This window comes from Coturnix japonica, chromosome 9 (genome assembly GCF_054131305.1).
Source record: "Coturnix japonica strain WE chromosome 9, WE-NBRP24, whole genome shotgun sequence".
Lineage (NCBI taxonomy): Eukaryota > Metazoa > Chordata > Aves > Galliformes > Phasianidae > Coturnix > Coturnix japonica.
Window position 1 is genome coordinate 19,952,519 of NC_140671.1, and position 17,098 is coordinate 19,969,616.

The 17,098-nt window shown below is 39.3% G+C and overlaps 2 long non-coding RNA genes across 4 annotated transcripts in view; both read right to left on the reverse strand.

The window, feature by feature from the left end:
- Positions 1-1,562, reverse strand: part of LOC146759765 (uncharacterized) — an 82,789-nt gene extending 81,227 nt beyond the window's left edge. The window contains exon 1 of the long non-coding RNA XR_014932051.1: positions 1,535-1,562. This is a non-coding gene — a long non-coding RNA (uncharacterized LOC146759765). The remainder of the gene's footprint in view (positions 1-1,534) is intronic.
- Positions 1,563-3,079: 1,517 nt separating this feature from the next.
- LOC146759766 (uncharacterized) overlaps positions 3,080-17,098 on the reverse strand; it is a 35,488-nt gene continuing 21,469 nt past the window's right edge. For 2 of the 3 annotated variants that reach the window (XR_014932038.1, XR_014932039.1), the window contains exons 2-3: positions 7,788-7,898; positions 3,080-3,164 (exon numbers count right to left, since the gene is read on the reverse strand). This is a non-coding gene — a long non-coding RNA (uncharacterized LOC146759766). Of the gene's footprint in view, positions 3,165-7,787; positions 7,957-17,098 lie in introns of those variants that run through there. The other variant, XR_014932037.1, reaches the window with a different exon arrangement.

Sequence of the window (17,098 nt, forward strand, 5' to 3'; positions counted from 1 at the left end):
GTGATTTTCAACCTGAGATCCATCATCCAGAGACACTGAGCCTGTTGGCCCAAGCCCCATCATCAACTAATGCAATGTGGGACTCTTACAGATGCCATGAATTCTGCAGGTTTCATTAAATGCCAGCAACTGACCAAAACATTCATAGGACTGCTCGTAAGTGTGGAATTTTGAAAGGCACAAGTTTCCCAGCCAATCAGACTAGTTTTCATATCTCCTGAGCATTATGTACCAGCATTTCCTATTTCCCTCTGATATTTTTATAATAGAAATTTATTACAAGAATTTAAATTAGCATCAACAAGATTAGTTAAGAGGTTTGTGACTTTACTAGTTTCTAGAGCATCCCCCTCATGTGATTTGACACGTGGCTGAAATTGGTTAAATTAAGTCAATGAAAAAGGGCTTGCATTACATATTTTGTTCAATTGCATCTATGCAGATTCACAAATTCTTCTTGCTTATAAAATGAAAGAGTCTGAAGTTAAATTGGATTTTATGTCATTTCCTTTAGGTTCTGCCCATAGGTTAGTACAGTGAGGTTACAAGAGTGTTCATGAAGAGCAAAACTGCTTTCCAGTTATGATTCTATGAGACTGGGCTCTTCCTACCTCCTCTCTTCACAGCAACAATGTGAAATTTAATTTAATCTATTTCAGAACTGCAAAGACAAGTACTTTTTTAGCAAAGCATAAGAGGGTTATCACTTTGAAGAACCACATTAGGCACTATAGTTCAGTCTTACACAAGAGATTAATTGACATGTGCTGTAGATTAATCAGAATAAGGCTTTTCATTATGAGTGGCCAAACATAACCAAATCACTTTGGAAGCAAATTACTGACTTGCCTAGAAATATATATGCAACAATTGCAAGTTTATTATTGCTGCTTGATCAAATGAAACAGCCTTTCAAAAACATTTACCTTGATTCTACATGAACCTCCTCTCACCTGCAGAATGCCTACATTAAAACTAAAACTAATCAAAAGCTACTCCACACTCAACAGAGTACTAAGTTGTCAAGCACAACTGGCATTCTCCTCTCAACAGCAGTGCTTGAGTCAAATTTCTGGCTGAAAAGGCTGCATCCTTTCATATACATCCAGTTGATAAACTATGTTCTACAAAGAGAAGTTTAATGAACAGGAAGAAAAGAAATGGAAATAGGAAAAAGAAACCACAGTTCTCCTTTTGTAGTATAGCCTTGTAACAAATAGTGCAGCAAAGAATATAGAAATTCTGATCTTTTGTCACCTGTCAAGGAATCCAAAGGAGGCAATACATGTTGTTGACACTGTGAAACCCAAACTTTTTCGTCTGACTCTCACACCCACTTTGCCCATTTTCCATTTGTTTTTAAATAAGGTCTGGAAAAAGCCCATATAGCTACCACAGACTAAGAGCACAATTTAGGGCTGTAACACAACTGAAAGCACAACTACAACAGCAGAGGAGCAAGATCACAGGCTGCAACAAGTGAAGATTTGCTCAAACACAGCAGACACAGAAATAAAGAAAAGTAGCTACTTACTTTGAGAAGGCCTCAGGTATACAGGAATCTCCAACAAGATATAGGTATACAGGAATCTCCAACAAGATATCCTCACCTTCACCACCAAGCCTCAAATGAGGTGTTGGAAAGGGTAGATCTTGGCTCCAGCCCTTCCAATCACTCAGACACATTACATGCACTTAAGCTCCCCTGGGTAGGCCCTGCCTTCCCACCAGGAGCTCCGTCACTGGTGCAGGCTGTGACTCAGCACTTCTGCTTCAAGAGTATCTATGGGGAATGAAATAGAGAAAAACTTACCAACCACTGCACCGTGAAATTCCACAACATGAAGAGTATTTTCCTGAGTGCCACACCACAAAAGAAAAACCTTCATACACGTGTCCCATTTTTTCATAGGCTATTACTTTTGTTACATGCTTCACCCACCAGAAGGCAAGTTCTAGTTCAAATTCATTTTGATTCAAGTTTAATTAGCATCCTTTTCATGGAAAATTATCCTGTGTAACTGCTGACATGTCAGTGCATCACATACTTGTTGATCTTTGTTTGGAAGCAGAGAAAATACATTTTTATGGCATTTCAAAAGAAAAGTACATCCACGTGGAAAAAAAAAAAATCACACACTTGACTATAAAACACAAAAGAACTTCACGTGTACTAAAGCAGCAGCATCTGTACACTCAGCCCAGAAAATAATGTTTATTTCCTGTGTTAAGTGCAAGTTTCTAGCACAAATTTACTTGGTGCAATTTTGTTCTGGAAAAAAAAAAAAAAATGTTAAAAACTGTTTGGATACACAGTGAAATCAGATGCAGTACATCTTTATTTTTAATGGAATAATAATTGTACCCAAATTTCATATTCAGCCTTTGAAACATTTACCAGGGAAAAAAAAAAACAACAAAGGTGTGCTGTGAAGGTTTTTTCAGCATGACTCATATTGCTGTCATAAGAGTAAAAAAGTTTGAATTGATTTTGGTTGTATTGTTTCTTTATCTATAGCAATTGTCTGTCCTCTACTATCTATCTGGCCACCTACTACTTGTGTCAAACGAAGAGATCATCTAGCAAGTGACCCCTGACTTTGATTAGGACACTGATTGCACTATTACCTGATTGCATATTTGTATTCCTTGTAAAAGAGTCTGAACTACAAGAAGAAAGTATCTAAGCTCAATTTTGAATGAAATATTTTTGTTTTGTTTTGCAATAGATTCACCTCTCCTAGCACCTATATCACACCATCTTCTAGAAGTAAACAAGTGTAAGCCTTAAGTGAGATCTGATTTTGTCACTTATCATCTAGACACAAATGGACACAGAGCAGTCTTGTAAATAAACTTACAGATAAACAGGTAAAGGGCAAAGACCAAAGATTTCAAAACAAGGTTTATATGAATAACGTGTCCTCTCTATGAACTCTGTTTGACAGTGGATTGTGCACATATGGGTTTTCCAGGGCATAGGACAGGATATGTCAGTCAGAATAAGGTCATGAGCCCAAATGCTGACAACTACATTGCATGTGGAACACAGAGCTCAAATGCCAAGACTGGGACTCACCTTCTGGCATAAACCACCCACGAATCCCAGAGCCAGCAACTACCAGCAACTCATGAGAAATGAAGCTTGCCAGCACGGGTACAACCTGGAAAACAAATCAAGGACTGATTGGCCAGAAATTTATTCCCACGTAAGGAGTATGTTATTTGATTTCCATGCCATTGTTCTTCTTTTCAGAGGAGAAGCTGAGTTATTCAAGCTCAGTTTCTCTTTGTACTTATTCAGTTCATTAGTTAATGAAGGCTTCCTTATATTAGTTAAATTCAGCCACCATTCATCTACCTGTTCCAGAGTTCACAACAGATGCCCTCTGGCACTTCACAAAGACCAGAATCTGCCTCAAAACAGGAATAATATATCTTATGAAAATGGAGATGCTATTGTTCATATGCTTTACCCCTGACCTATTTCCTCTGCACTCACAGGGCTGACCTGTTCTCTATAATTTTATACTGACTAAAGCAGTAAAAGGCTGAAGTTTATTGTAATATTCCATCAGTCTTTGTTTAGCCAGAAAGGAGGAAACTGCATTCAATCTGTTTGGGTTCTTACTGAATAGTGAAGAGCTCTGTACTCATCCAAAAGCTGCAGGTTCCTCTTCCTCACTAGCAAACACTGATAGTCAGTTCCCTTCCTCAGGTCTTTTAATCCCTATTCTGCTACTACACACACCAGCTTCATTTATACCCCTACAGGTCACCTTCAGCTCTTCTCTTTCAGTCTTAATTAAAGCAAGTGGGTGCTGCCTACCTGTAAATCTTTCCCAGACTCAAAGCTGCTTCTTCTTCTCTTATTTTAGAGATGCTGATGCACACATTTTCATACTCCCAAACTGACTATCCTTGCTGGCAATCCTAACTCATTGTTTAACAGTTTGTACGGAGCAAACTCTGAATAACGCACTGATGTGTCAATTATGTGGGGTGGCCACAAACTGCTTGCTGACATTCTTGGCAGTGCCAACACACTGCCTGCCTCTTAGCTAACTTAAGTGCTGCTGATTGTTAAAAACTCCACATTGACACCATGAAATGTGGGAAAAGGTACAGAGCTGTGGATACCACCTCACTGTGGGAGCAAAGCGGAGCCCTGCTGGTGGAGTCTTACTGATATTCAATCCCCACAAAAAAACAGAGCTTATTCCTACTCAGAATGTAACTGATCCAAGGCTTTGCAAACTTCCTACTTAAAGATTAGAGACTGCCTGACTCTAACATGGGCCATCCCAACCGTCTCAGTGAATAATGGTGCTGATTATGGATCAAAGTCTGGTAACTCAGCTTTTCCATCAGCAAACCCACAGAGGGCTGCTTTCAGTCACCTTTCTGACCAGGGTGTAGGATTGCGCACCAGAAAGTTACCACGTCACTCACTTTCCGTGCTTGAATGTGAACTTCAGGATTCCGCCTTAAATATCCCCAGCTTAGGCATAACCCACTGCTCACTTGTTTTGAGAGCTTCTCTCCTGATTTGCTCAACACAGCAGACATAGTTATTTCCTAATTGCAGACAAGCTCCAGATGTAGGTCAGGGAGTATTTAGCTAGAGGAGGCTAATAAAACAAGTCCCCAAGTGATGGGCTTGTCTTTGTTTCCCTGACATTGCTTACTTTTGAACATCAGAGACTACGAGACTGTTTTGGTACAGGAAGTATGTTATGGCTGATGTAGCATAATAAATACTAGCTCTACATCCTTCTATTTAGGCTTCAATAATGTCAGAGGGCAGAAGTGACAATCAATGTATTTTGCATTCAGCAGAGATGACAGGCAGCTAAGAGCAATGGACAGACACAACATGGCAGAACAGAAGGTACTTGCCTGGAATAAATATCGTCTTTGCTCCAGGCCTTCAAGAAATAACATTTCCGGTTTAGATTAATTCGTAATGCACAATGTATGATTGCAGACCTTGCTTTTGTACACAGACCTGGCCTTAAACATTGTTTGAACTGGTGCTGTCAGTCCTTTCTTGATCATTAAATTTATTTCCTAAAACTTAAGAAGCATAAATGAAAGGCAGCTTCTGAAAAACAGTATTCAACATTTTTATGGAAAGTAGGTTTCTGGCTCTGCTCTTACTAATGCACCCTTCAATCATAAATAATAAAACTGGTGAGTTCTATCTCTTTTTCAGAAAAGTTAGACGGAATTATCACCCAGTGTATACAAAATAGGGCTTCAAAGACACCCGCTCTGCAACATAATAGAAGAAATGGTACTGAATGATGGATGGGAATCAGTTAAACTGATTTCTGGGACACGTTGTGCATTAATAAATCAGAGGCTGTGTGTTCACTGAAAGAAGCGTAGGAGGCACATTAAGAACTTTTACAGGAGTAAAGAAAAAAAAAGTTAACACTGTATTTCAAAGGAACCTACAGGAGGATTAGTACTAAAATCTTTTTATGAGCACTAATTCTGAGCACTTACATGAAGATCAAGAAAATAGTCAGCTCCACAGGAAATCCTGGAAGTTAATTTTTTTAGAAGGCACTGCCGCATTTCACTGCATTTAATGACAACCACGCGCTATTTCTGAAGCGCTCTTGCCCAGCTCACAGCAAAGGTATTAGTTCCAACACTGATTGCTAATTCTAACACTACAAAAACACCTTCCTGCTTAGCAAGAACACAGCTTCAGAAACCAAGAGAAAAGCACTGAAACTAGAATCAAATATACACCTTCATCATGGATCCCAAGAAGTGCTCGCTGCAACACTATATTGTGAGCAGAGAGAGAAGCCTACAAGTCCTCGTGACTTGAGTCTGCAGACAACCTCAGTGCTATCTTATCTTCACCTTCCAAGTGGCTGGCTGAACTACATTTAAAAAGGAGGAAGAAAAAAAAAGAAATAAAACTCCTCCCAACCTGAACCAAAGATTGACTCCTTGCAGCTCCCAGGGACACAGAACTTGTGTAGGCAGAGAAATTTCACCGGAAAAAGGAAAAAAAACAGATATTTTGTCTTATTCATTTACAGAACGACCCTGCTGCTAATAGCACATTGAGGGTGCTGTTAGAGGCTACAGAGCAAAATGATTAAGACAACCATAGAACAGCTATATGCTAGGGAAACAACATTTCAGTTAATAAGACAAGATGGTGCAGAAGTCTGTGAACACAGAACCACTCTTCTGTCAATAAACTCTTACCCTGTTTTCCTACTTTATTCAATTACAGACTCTTAGAATAGATGTACCACCATATAGTGGGCTTATATACCATTCAGTTAAGGTAACCTAACGATAAATACTTCCATGATTTCAGTAAATTGGAAAAAAAAACACGGTAAGTGAATACAAAATATGTCCTTCATTTACTGTCATTGTAATATAGTCAAGCTACAACACAATCTTCATTTAGGCAGCTCTAGGTACTAGACCACTTTCAGCAATGGACATGTTATAGCACAAAGAAACACGGGTTTCTTGAAAGCACTCCTGCATCAAAAGCTTAGCATTGTTATGGTGTGTGCATTTTAATGGAGTGGATTGTGTTGTGTATTCATCCTACAGCTCATAGGAGACACATTTTCTAGAAAGCTAGAGGTTAGACAGCATTCTTAAGATGAAGAGCAGGCTGTTATGAGAAAACATAAAAACATGATTTGAGACAACTAAACTAGAAATTTAGAAATATATTGTAAGGCTTATAAATAATTGAAAAGAGAATGTTCCAGAGTTTTGATGTGTCATAAAAGCTTAGTTTAGAAGGTGATGAAATTATTTCAATTAAACAGAACAAATGTCAGCCGTGAATGCCTAAGCATTTTAATGTATTCATCCTGTAAAAGTACAGTGCATGCTGAGGCACGGAGGTGGTAGGGGCTCACACAAAGGCAAGTTATTTGTGAATATAATTTGGACTGTACAAGAAATACGTTCCCAGACTGAGGAAGAGTTTCTCAATACAAAATCTGTAAAAGCTCCAGTGTTGCAGTAGAAACACTGACTTCAGAATGACAATATACAAAGATGAGGATGCAAATGGTCCAAAGCTACCGAAACAGTTTGGTCATAGCAACAGAAAAAAAAACTTCTTTAACTTGATCCTAATGCATATAAAACAGTTTTGGAACAGACTGGTTCCATCGTCTTAAATGGTAGCACTCCCCACCCTGTAAAGGATACAATATTTTGTCTAACATAGGAGAAATATCTAAGTACCTAGTCAATCCAAAGACAACATTCCCCTCAAGCAAAAACATGAACAAGGCAAAGAAGCTACGCACAAACAAATACAGTGGGTAAACCTGGTACTCAGATTATTTCCCTTTAAGAAAAAGTGACCAGAGAAAGAAAATAATCAGAAGGCAACAAGCTTTAAAGTAAACAAAAACAATCTGCTGCTTGGGCACTTCAGAAACTATCAACTGTAGGACCCCAAAAGCACTTCAGAATACAGCTGGTTTTGATACCATTTCTTCTTCTTTGAGCCTGATTCTCTCAACCAACCGTATCATTGAACTTGATACCAGATTTATCATATTTGCTAAATAGTGAGCATACATTACATACAGGTGAGTAAACAACCTGTGATGGTGCCCAATACTCCAACCTGTGGAATCCAGAGATCCCAAGCAACAGACTGTGTCATATGCATGTATTCAGTATGCTGATGTACAATGTGCATTGTTAGTTATGATACATTTTCAATTTGGCTGCATCTAACAGCAGCACCATGGACTCAGCTGATGTTATATTACCTGTAGATGAAGGTCTTAGGAAGGTGGCTTTGTCACATTGTAGAGTGAGAACCAAAATCAGTACTTCAGGAAAGGTCTCTTTCAGGCAACTTCGTATTCTTACACATCTTCCTGTAGGAGAGCAAATAAATGGATGATACTTGTAGCTGCTCACAGCAGTTCCTAAACACCTAAGAACAAGTGGATTTGAGTTATGACAATCATATCAAACAGACAAACATACAGAAAAATATAATACAAGCTCGAAGCACTAAAGAAGAGTGTTTATTACTGGTATTTAGCTTCTCCCAGTATCTTCCAGTCATTCTATCCAGCCAAAAACCAAAGCTTCCAGATCATACAAATAAAACCTGATTCCTTTGCTCCACAGTAATAATAATGTACTGGACTATATTTCATAGAACTTATTTGTGTCCTGCGAAACAGACTTTTCCATGACTGCCTGTTGTTAATAACCTCTCATGGGCTCACGGGAAACCTCAGTTTATGGCACAGCGGGAGAAATGTCTCCAAATAATAGTTTCATTTTAAACTTCTTTGGCAATCCAGCCAGGTGCACCAACCTCACTAAGGAACAGGGATAGAGTTCCATCTAAGAGACTGTCAGATGAGTGGTAACTCACAAAGCCAAGGAAAATTTGGTATTTGGTAGGTAAAATCAGGCCTGTTGGAGACTTCACATGGGACAACTGGAAATATCAAAGGCTTGTTGAAGTGCAAGACTGAGCACAGCAAACTGAGAACAGACTACAGTAATAGCACTTAGGGAATGGTGGAAGCTGTTACACAATCATTACAAACAGAAAGAAGGCAAAACACTGCAGGTATTCAGCAATTTGTAAGAAACAGCAGCCTCTGACAGGGTGTGAGCTATGTAGACAAAGAATGATTATGGATCTTCAGGCTACAAATGAAATTCATTCCTAGGATTCAAGTGGAGAGCAAGCCAAACTTTTGTGAAGAAAACTAGGAGGAGGTCTCTTCATCACACAGAGAGAGGAACAAATTGTGATACTTAAAAAAAAAACAAAAAAGTCATGAGAAGCATAGAAAAGGGGGGAAAAATCTTTCAATAATAATAGATGAGTCCAGAATAATCAAATGAAACACTTGGAAAATTTAGATATATGCAGCCATAAGCATAAAGCATAAGCATAAAACTACTTAAATCTGCTTTTAATTTCTATTGTAATTTTTATCTGCCCAAAATGGCTATTAGAGTTTGCTGAACAGCACAGTCATTGATATGTTGATACATGATTACACAAGGCACAATGTCACATTTGGCAATCCAAATCCTAATTAATGAACAGTCCTTGAAATAATACTAACTTGAATGATCAAAATTTAAAGTGATGAGCTTGCAGAAGGAAGCAGCATCCCATGATTTCTTTTCCACTGAACCATGAGATCTACAGGAACAAAATAGAAAATGAAAAATAAGGTTTTATGCAATTAAAGACAAAAGCAGAGAAGAAGAAAAGCAATAACAGTTTCTTTATCATCCCGAGCACTGGTAGTAAGAGTAACTTATTCTTCATAGCCTGGAATGTCATGGCTGAAGCTGGAATCGAGAAATCAACAAGTCACAATCAGCATCTGGTTGATGGCCAGAAGGATGCTCAACATGTATTCCGGTATTAAAGACAATCTACAAGCAGATAATAACGTTGCAGCTTGCCTTGCCTAATGGTGTCCAGTGAATCCATATTTCACATCCCAGCCACACTTCTTGCACAGCCATCCTTTACATGAGGATTTCATACATTACAGAGGTAGTTAATCCGATACCAGCAGAAAGCACTTCCAGGCCTCCCATACATGCAGCAACCTATAGTAGCAGTAGTTGCATTCAACTTATAAAACTAAAGCCAAGAGCCTCCTATTTCTAGGAATATATTATATGGCGAGGTACAGAGTAAATGAACAATAACTTGTATCTTTTCCTATGTATCATGGATTTAAGTTTTAACGAGAGCGGGAAAAAAAAAAAATACACTTTTATAGAGGATTTTACTAAGATGAGTGACACTGTTCTAATTACATTGAATAATCTTGAACCAAAGAATTTTTTCCATTTCATGCCTTTAATGGATTTAAAGAAAATAAAAAATAAAAAAGAAAGAAAAAAAGAAACCCACAAATTACCTTAAGAACTGAATAGTTCTGACGATTAACAATATTTAACCAGAAAAATACTTCAAAGACATAAAGCATCTTTCCAAAATCCCATTCACCCAGCCAACAGGAACAAGCAGGTTGGTTCTGCAGAACAACTAGCAAGGATATGGCCTGCCTCACTGATTTCCACAGCAAAGCTGACTTATCCCAAGGAAGACAGTGAAATGGCATCTGAACTCCTTACAGAAATGTGAAGGAGAACTCTACGGGTGATTTTAAGGAACTCATCTGAGTTCAGACTCCTTCCACAGCATCCTGCTGAAGACCAAGGAGATTTTTTTGCCTAAGGCCCTGAAGCCAGCTGCTGTGACAGCCTGTGCAATGGGGCAAAGACATATCTGATTGCTCTGGATCTGGATCTTCAGGATGTTAGGTCTCACAAAAACTGCTCAGTTGCCTTTTTCAAGGGGCAGGAAAACCCATAGGAATGATACCAAAGCTTTGGTCAGTTACCTTGACATTTCCTATAATACAAGCCAGGTTAAAAAAAAAAATAACAGAAATCTAACATTTGCCTTGTTTCTAATGTTGAAGGACAAATGAACAAAAATAGAAGTGTGGTTTTCTCTTTAATCTTCTCATTTGAGGACCAGACCTAAGAGGTTTCTCACTCTATTCTGCAGTTTTAGACGAGACAACCCTGTGATGAAGGCTCTGCTCTTTGAAGAATCCTTCAGACCTCACATTCTCAGAGGAGAATACAGACAGAGGGACACATTTGCTACAAAATCCTCCCCCTTCTGCATGGCACTCCAGCTACTTTCAGATCTTGGTCCTTTTCTCAACCTTTGGGAATACCCTATTTAGCTTCAATAAGGATGCAGTTTGGGTAGTATTTCCTCACTACCATCTTCTCCCCTCCTCTACTGAGTGCCCCAATTTCACTGAACATGCTTGAAGTATAGATGTCTCTGTGAGAAAGTTATTAAAAAAAAAACAAACCAAATCACATTATATCCACAGTCAGGTCACAGACTGAAGAGGTAAGATCTGGACTAGAAGCACTGCTGACTTCCTAAATCAGTTTCACAAACCACACCAAGCATTCCACTGCTCTGCGCCAGCCACCCAAAAGATAAACTGAGGAGGGAAAAGAGAAATAAAGATAAGGCGTGATCACCACGAAGAGGAGAACTGTACACTCAGACACAGAGCGCCTCTACAGTGACACAGGTTCATGCAGATAAATGCATTTCCTCAGCACTTCAATAGAGATCAATAGCAATCCCTTGAGATAAACACCGCAAACAATATGCCACCACGGGAATAAATCAGAAGATTAGAAGCAGAAAGGATTATTTATGTAAAAGAGCTGCATTGCGTTTATTCCTTGGTTTGTGCAGCAGGTTTCTGAACGTCTCTGAGGAATTCTAAACTGTTCACTTAAGGACTGCTCATTACTTATAGCACTGAAAGGCAGCCACCCCAGGCCCGCTCTCTAGCCTCCACTAGCAATAGAGCCAGCATTGTTATCGTACATTGTGCTTTCCTTGAAGATGTGGCCATGGTTTTCAGATTATACAAAGAAAAGTCTCAGTCCTTTATTGCATAAGGAGAAACATGAATGCACCCTTATGCCAAAGAACTTGATAGCTACAGGACTGACAGCTGGTGTGAGAGCATGATGACACCACTCACTCACCACCTCCCCTCCAGTTGTTTCACCAAATACGACAGTCTTAGCAGACCCTGGCCTGTAGCCTTGGTAGAGGCAGATTTGTCCAGGACAGGTTTATGCAAGATCAGGTATTTCCACTGGATGTAAGACACTTTCAAGCTGGCATCTAAGAAACGCATCCTATGGAGAGAGTTTATCAGGGCTCCTAAAAGCAGTTTACAGTAATGGAAAACCAGTTCCTTAAAAGACAATAAAATAAAATAAAATAAAATAAAATAAAATAAAATAAAATAAAATAAAATAAAATAAAATAAAATAAAAATAGAAATAGGAAGAAATCACACACAGCACAAGTGTTCCTCATGAAAGGTGCTAAGCCTTTGCAGTGCTGCAAGGAGTGCTGTTTCGTACAGTCCTGTTTTTAATTCAATTATCTCAAGCTCTGCTGGAGGTAAGGAAATGCTGTTTTGACACAAAGGCTTTGACTTCATATGGTATACAAGGCTAGAGATGGTAATGTTGGGCCTTCAGAAAGCTTCAACTAAAGTCACAAAATTCAATGAAAAATAGTATGGATTTTCCTTTTTGATAGGCGCAAGGATTATCTTCCATCACTAGAAAAAGTTATAAAGTTATATTCTGTGAGAATACCTTGAATTGATATTTCAAAGGGCTTCTTTTGAAAGAATGATTTATAGATCACAAAGATCAATGGGTCTTTTATCAAAGAAAATGGATTCCTTTTCTGAACCACAAAGAAAAGAATAATGACATCCTAGACCATATTTTTGAAAGTTGTGTACAGCCAAGAAGACAATAGCTACAGCAGGTTACCACTTTACAGCAATGCGAACAACTCACTAATTACAGATGAAGTCCTTACGGTGCTTTGTGGAAGCCAGAAAGCAAAAGTTATAGTGCAGGAAAATTCACACTGAGAGTTCTCTTACTCACTCGGCACATATTAAAAATTACATGGAGGTTTTCACTAATAAGTGCATATGACATAATAGAAAAATGGATACAAGTGTGCCAGTGTGCACACTTCATATCTTACCAGAACTCAAAACATGCATTTATGTTAAAGCATGCTCCCTGTATGAATTTTAAGTTACCTACTTCTTGACCACATCCCCTCCTCAGCTCAGCAATGAAATTCCTATCAAGTTTTTATTTGGATAGCCTGGGTAGACAGGCTTTCCAAAATTATTTTCAGTGCTCAATGTGGTGGTACAGTCGATCTATTTCCATCATTTCATGCGCATCTGCTAAAGCATTACTCATCACAGCAGACATGAGATTCCCCCATTAGTTTCCTATAGAAAGTTCCTCCAACCCACCAAGCCCCAACCTTTTTCTGCAGCTCATGAGCTCACAGAACAGTCTAACCCATAACCCTTGGCACTCGACAACTGAGCTAAGTCAGGCTTAGCAAGCAAGAAGAAAAAGAGCATATTAAAATAACATAATGCAACCTGCAGCACGGTTTTTTTATTAGCTTAATCAAATAGACATGATAGTAAAGAAGATAAAATTAAGAGTAAATCCTTACACAAGTTTATCCCTTAGATTCCCAAGATATCCAAGGACAACATTATTTCTCCAATATTTTTATCAGTGCTTATTCCTCTAGTGCAGCATCACATTGTGCAAAGGGTACAGTCACAGGTAAGAAAAATCTTACTTCTTTGCTGCTTCCCTTTGTCTTTTTACTCTTCTTGTCGTCGAAAGCTTTGTTCTTTTGGGTTAATGTGGCATGTCTCCAACACAGCCTTGGAAAATGACTATAATGTGATTTGGGTTTGGTGTCATTAAACCTGATTACCAGGGAGTGCTCATGAAAATCCATAATTACCACACAAAACAAAAGAGACTTTTGTTTTTGTTTTGCTGGGGAACAACAAAGAGCTTCACTTCAATTTAACTATTTGGAGTACTCAAGAAAAGTTAGTCATATTTTTCTCCCTCTGCACTTCTCCGGGCTTTGTAAATATAAAATACCAAAATCTGCTGAAAACATCAATCTTCTCTCAAAACTGATTTCTTATATAATGCCAAATATACAGTCTTTATTTAAAAAAAATAAATAAAAATAAAAAGCCCTAGAGAACATAATGCGTCTTGATGGATGTGCTAGTGCTTTGGGTACAAGCTGGACTTTATGATTAGATCTATAATAGTGGAGGAAAAAAAGAAAAGTTGGCAATATCAGTGTAGTAAGCATTCAGATAATCGAACTGCCTCACCCCCCAGAACAGCAGTGTTGCAGGAGACATTAACCAGTAGCATGGTTCTCCTCCCCAGTTTTGGGGCAGTTCTACTACCACGGCTGATGGACAAGTGATGTCCACAAACCAGGAAAAGCTGGTTTAAGAGGCTTATAGTCTCTCCAGTTGTGTTAGATTAGAAGTTTATGTGGCCACAACCCTGGTTTTAAGCTAGTGGGTGTTCTTGAGCTACAAATGCCACAGACTCCTCCCCAAGCAGCTGTTATATCTGCATCCAGGGTTGTTCACCACAGGGTAAATACTGCCCCATTTTGACACTGAGACACACCAGGAATACCTGTGCAAAGCTTGCTGAACTCCATTCAGACACTTGATTAACTGTCCTCTATCTACCTGAACAGCAGGGTCTGTAGGCTGGGAAGCTGCCCTTGAAGTGCTCTAACATGCAAATTCAGCGCTGTAGGTGGAAACACTTGCTGTAAAATAATATTTGAGGAACTATCCAGCCCTAGGCAGTGAAGCTAAAAGACACTGACAATCTCAGTTGTAAAGTGAGAAATGTAAGAGGTAGACCAAAGTCACCTTCACGGTGTATGAGAGAAGTAAGCAAACTCTCTGTTGATTATATTAGAAGCAGGTAAAATTCCACTCACACATTTGCCCTCCACATGCAGGATGATCACGCTATCTAAATATGTGAAAAATAGCAAGTTTACTGCAGAAGCTCTTGGCTTGCCTCTCATGCACAGATTTGTAGGTACATGCAAGTACAGCTGATAGATTAGCTAGCTAAAAATTCCACCACTCCCTTCTGATCCAGTTTCGATTAATTCATTAGAAACAAATACCTGCATATCCTCCCCCTGGACAGTTCCCTTTCAGCCCCACTGTATCAGAGACTTAAACACTGGGAGCCAGGTGAGAGCTTCCTAAAGCTGGAAACTGTCAGCAGTTCAGACTGAAAAAAGCCAGACAAACAGCTCCTGCATTTTCTAACCACTGAGAAGCTTTGGCTGCATGAGAGGTATTTAAGGCACCAAAAAGCTGTATGGTCATGTACAAAAGCACCAAATAACCCAGAGCTTCCATTTGCTTTCCAGTGAAAAAGAAAGCAGAACCTAGCTTACAATATGAAGGTGCATACAACAGACCTGGAGAGCTTTATCACACAAATCGAGTTGGTGGAAACAACCTCTTACACTTGCCACTTCCCCGTCATCTAAGAGTATTAAAAACAAATGAAAACCCCACCTGTTGGATTAACACTGAACCCGGACAAGGGACGATCACTTAATTTAGTAGAAAGTTTAAAACAACCTTCAAGTATCGTCAGCAAAGGCAGTGTAGAAATTCTCCTTTTTGCATGACACAGTTCTGCCAATTAGCCGAAAACTGCAATTACCAGTTCTTTGCTTTATTATTTGTGAAGAACCTAAACTTTCTGAGGATGATAAATGGCCTCGTGGAAAATGCAATGCTCAGTTCTGCTAAATTTGCACTTTTCTGTTGTTTTTTTTTTGTTCTTGTTTTTTCTTTTTCTTTTTTCCTTTAACTATTCTTCCATGTCATCTTTGAAGAGAAAGAGGCAGGGGCTGCTGGGGGAAACAAGGCAACAGGACACATATCAGGGCAGAAAATGGCAGGGAATGGTTTAGAGAAGAACACAGAGCTGTTCTCATTTAGCTCGCTGACCAGGGCCAAGGCATATTCCTACACCTTCATTAATTAAACAGAAAAGTTAACATTGTTAGCAACATTAAGAACAAAACCTCATTTAAATTGTTCTGAAACAAAATTAAAAATAAAAAAATAAAAAATAAAAAAGCCGATATATTCAGAGGATGACCTTTGAGAATTCTGGCTTCATTAACATTTCAAACAGCAAAGCAAAAATTAAGACAGGAAATAGAATTACAGAGCTATTTGACTGCAGAAGTATATATCATTAGCATGCCCATAATTAACAGGATACCAGTGTTTGTCCCATTGTCTCTGCTAATAATGGTGTAACATGCAAATGGGATTTCTTCTAAGAAAGTTAAAGGGGATATTTAAGTTCATTCCACGTTTCAAGCATACAAGCACAGCCAGACAAGCCCCTTTCTGCTCTGTGAAAGGGATGTCTCCATGCCTGCCTGCCTGCCCTCCCAGACTCCCACAAAACAATTGCAGAGGGAGGGCACCAGCTGCTGTGCTTGAGGCACAAAGGCCAGCTATCCAAGGTCAGACATCTTTTCCCACCTCACCACAGCAGTTAATTCTTTGGGGAGCTACCAGTGACCCACTCAAGTGTCATGAAAAGCAGTTCAGAGGCTAACATCACCCATCAACATGATGCCCTACAGGATAGCAGATATCATTCCTCTTACGGGGATCATATTCCTTAGACATGACAGCACAGCTCTGCCTGTCTCTTGTTCAAAATGCTGAGCTCCCATGACATCTGTCCATGACAGCTGTAAGCAGCCACACATCTCCACCGCCCTTACAGTGCTTGTAACTGAGCCTGCTCTTCTAAATGCTTCGGGACTTGGGATCCTGAAGCAAAAGGAGAAAAAGGCATAAAAAATAAAGCTTTACAGGCAAAATACAATTGACCACCCTATGTTAACAAAGGACTCCACTCTGGCCTAATTCACTAGAATAAGACATGAGTGCAACACACTGAAATCAGACTGAGCTGAAGTGCTACCAGGAGTCTTCCTCTGGCATAAATCAGTGAAAATGTCCACCTTTGGGCAGCACACTTGGATCCTTCATTAGACTGCAAACAACCAATTGATGTACAGTTTCCCCACCAGGCAGATAACAAGCTCCTCCTCCTTTACAGGGCAGTGTGCATGGGTTGGTTCATAGTTATCACCCCACTCTTAAGATCATTTCTGCTGTTTTCCCAGTCATACTCAGTAGTCCTCACTGCTGTGAAACATTGCTCTGATATTCTGCCCAGTCTCAATTTCATTCTCTTTCCCTGTGTTAGATCTTCTCAAACAGATGCTCTTCATGGTGTTTGTACTCCCAAGCTGTGGCACCTGGAGGCTGCCTGATTGTAAACTGACAGGATGTAGCATTTTTCCATCTCTCTTTCATCAGATCAGCCTGAAAATCTGGTAAGATCCATCTCTGCCTTGTGATAGAGAGGCGAGACTCAGTTCGGAGTTTCTGAAAGGATCCTGCTTCTTCCGAGGGCACAAGTAAAGGCTGGGTGTGAGGGAGACTTGAAGCATTGCTGCCAGCCCTATAATTCTACGATTAAACAAGTTACATAATTTCAGTCTATTCCC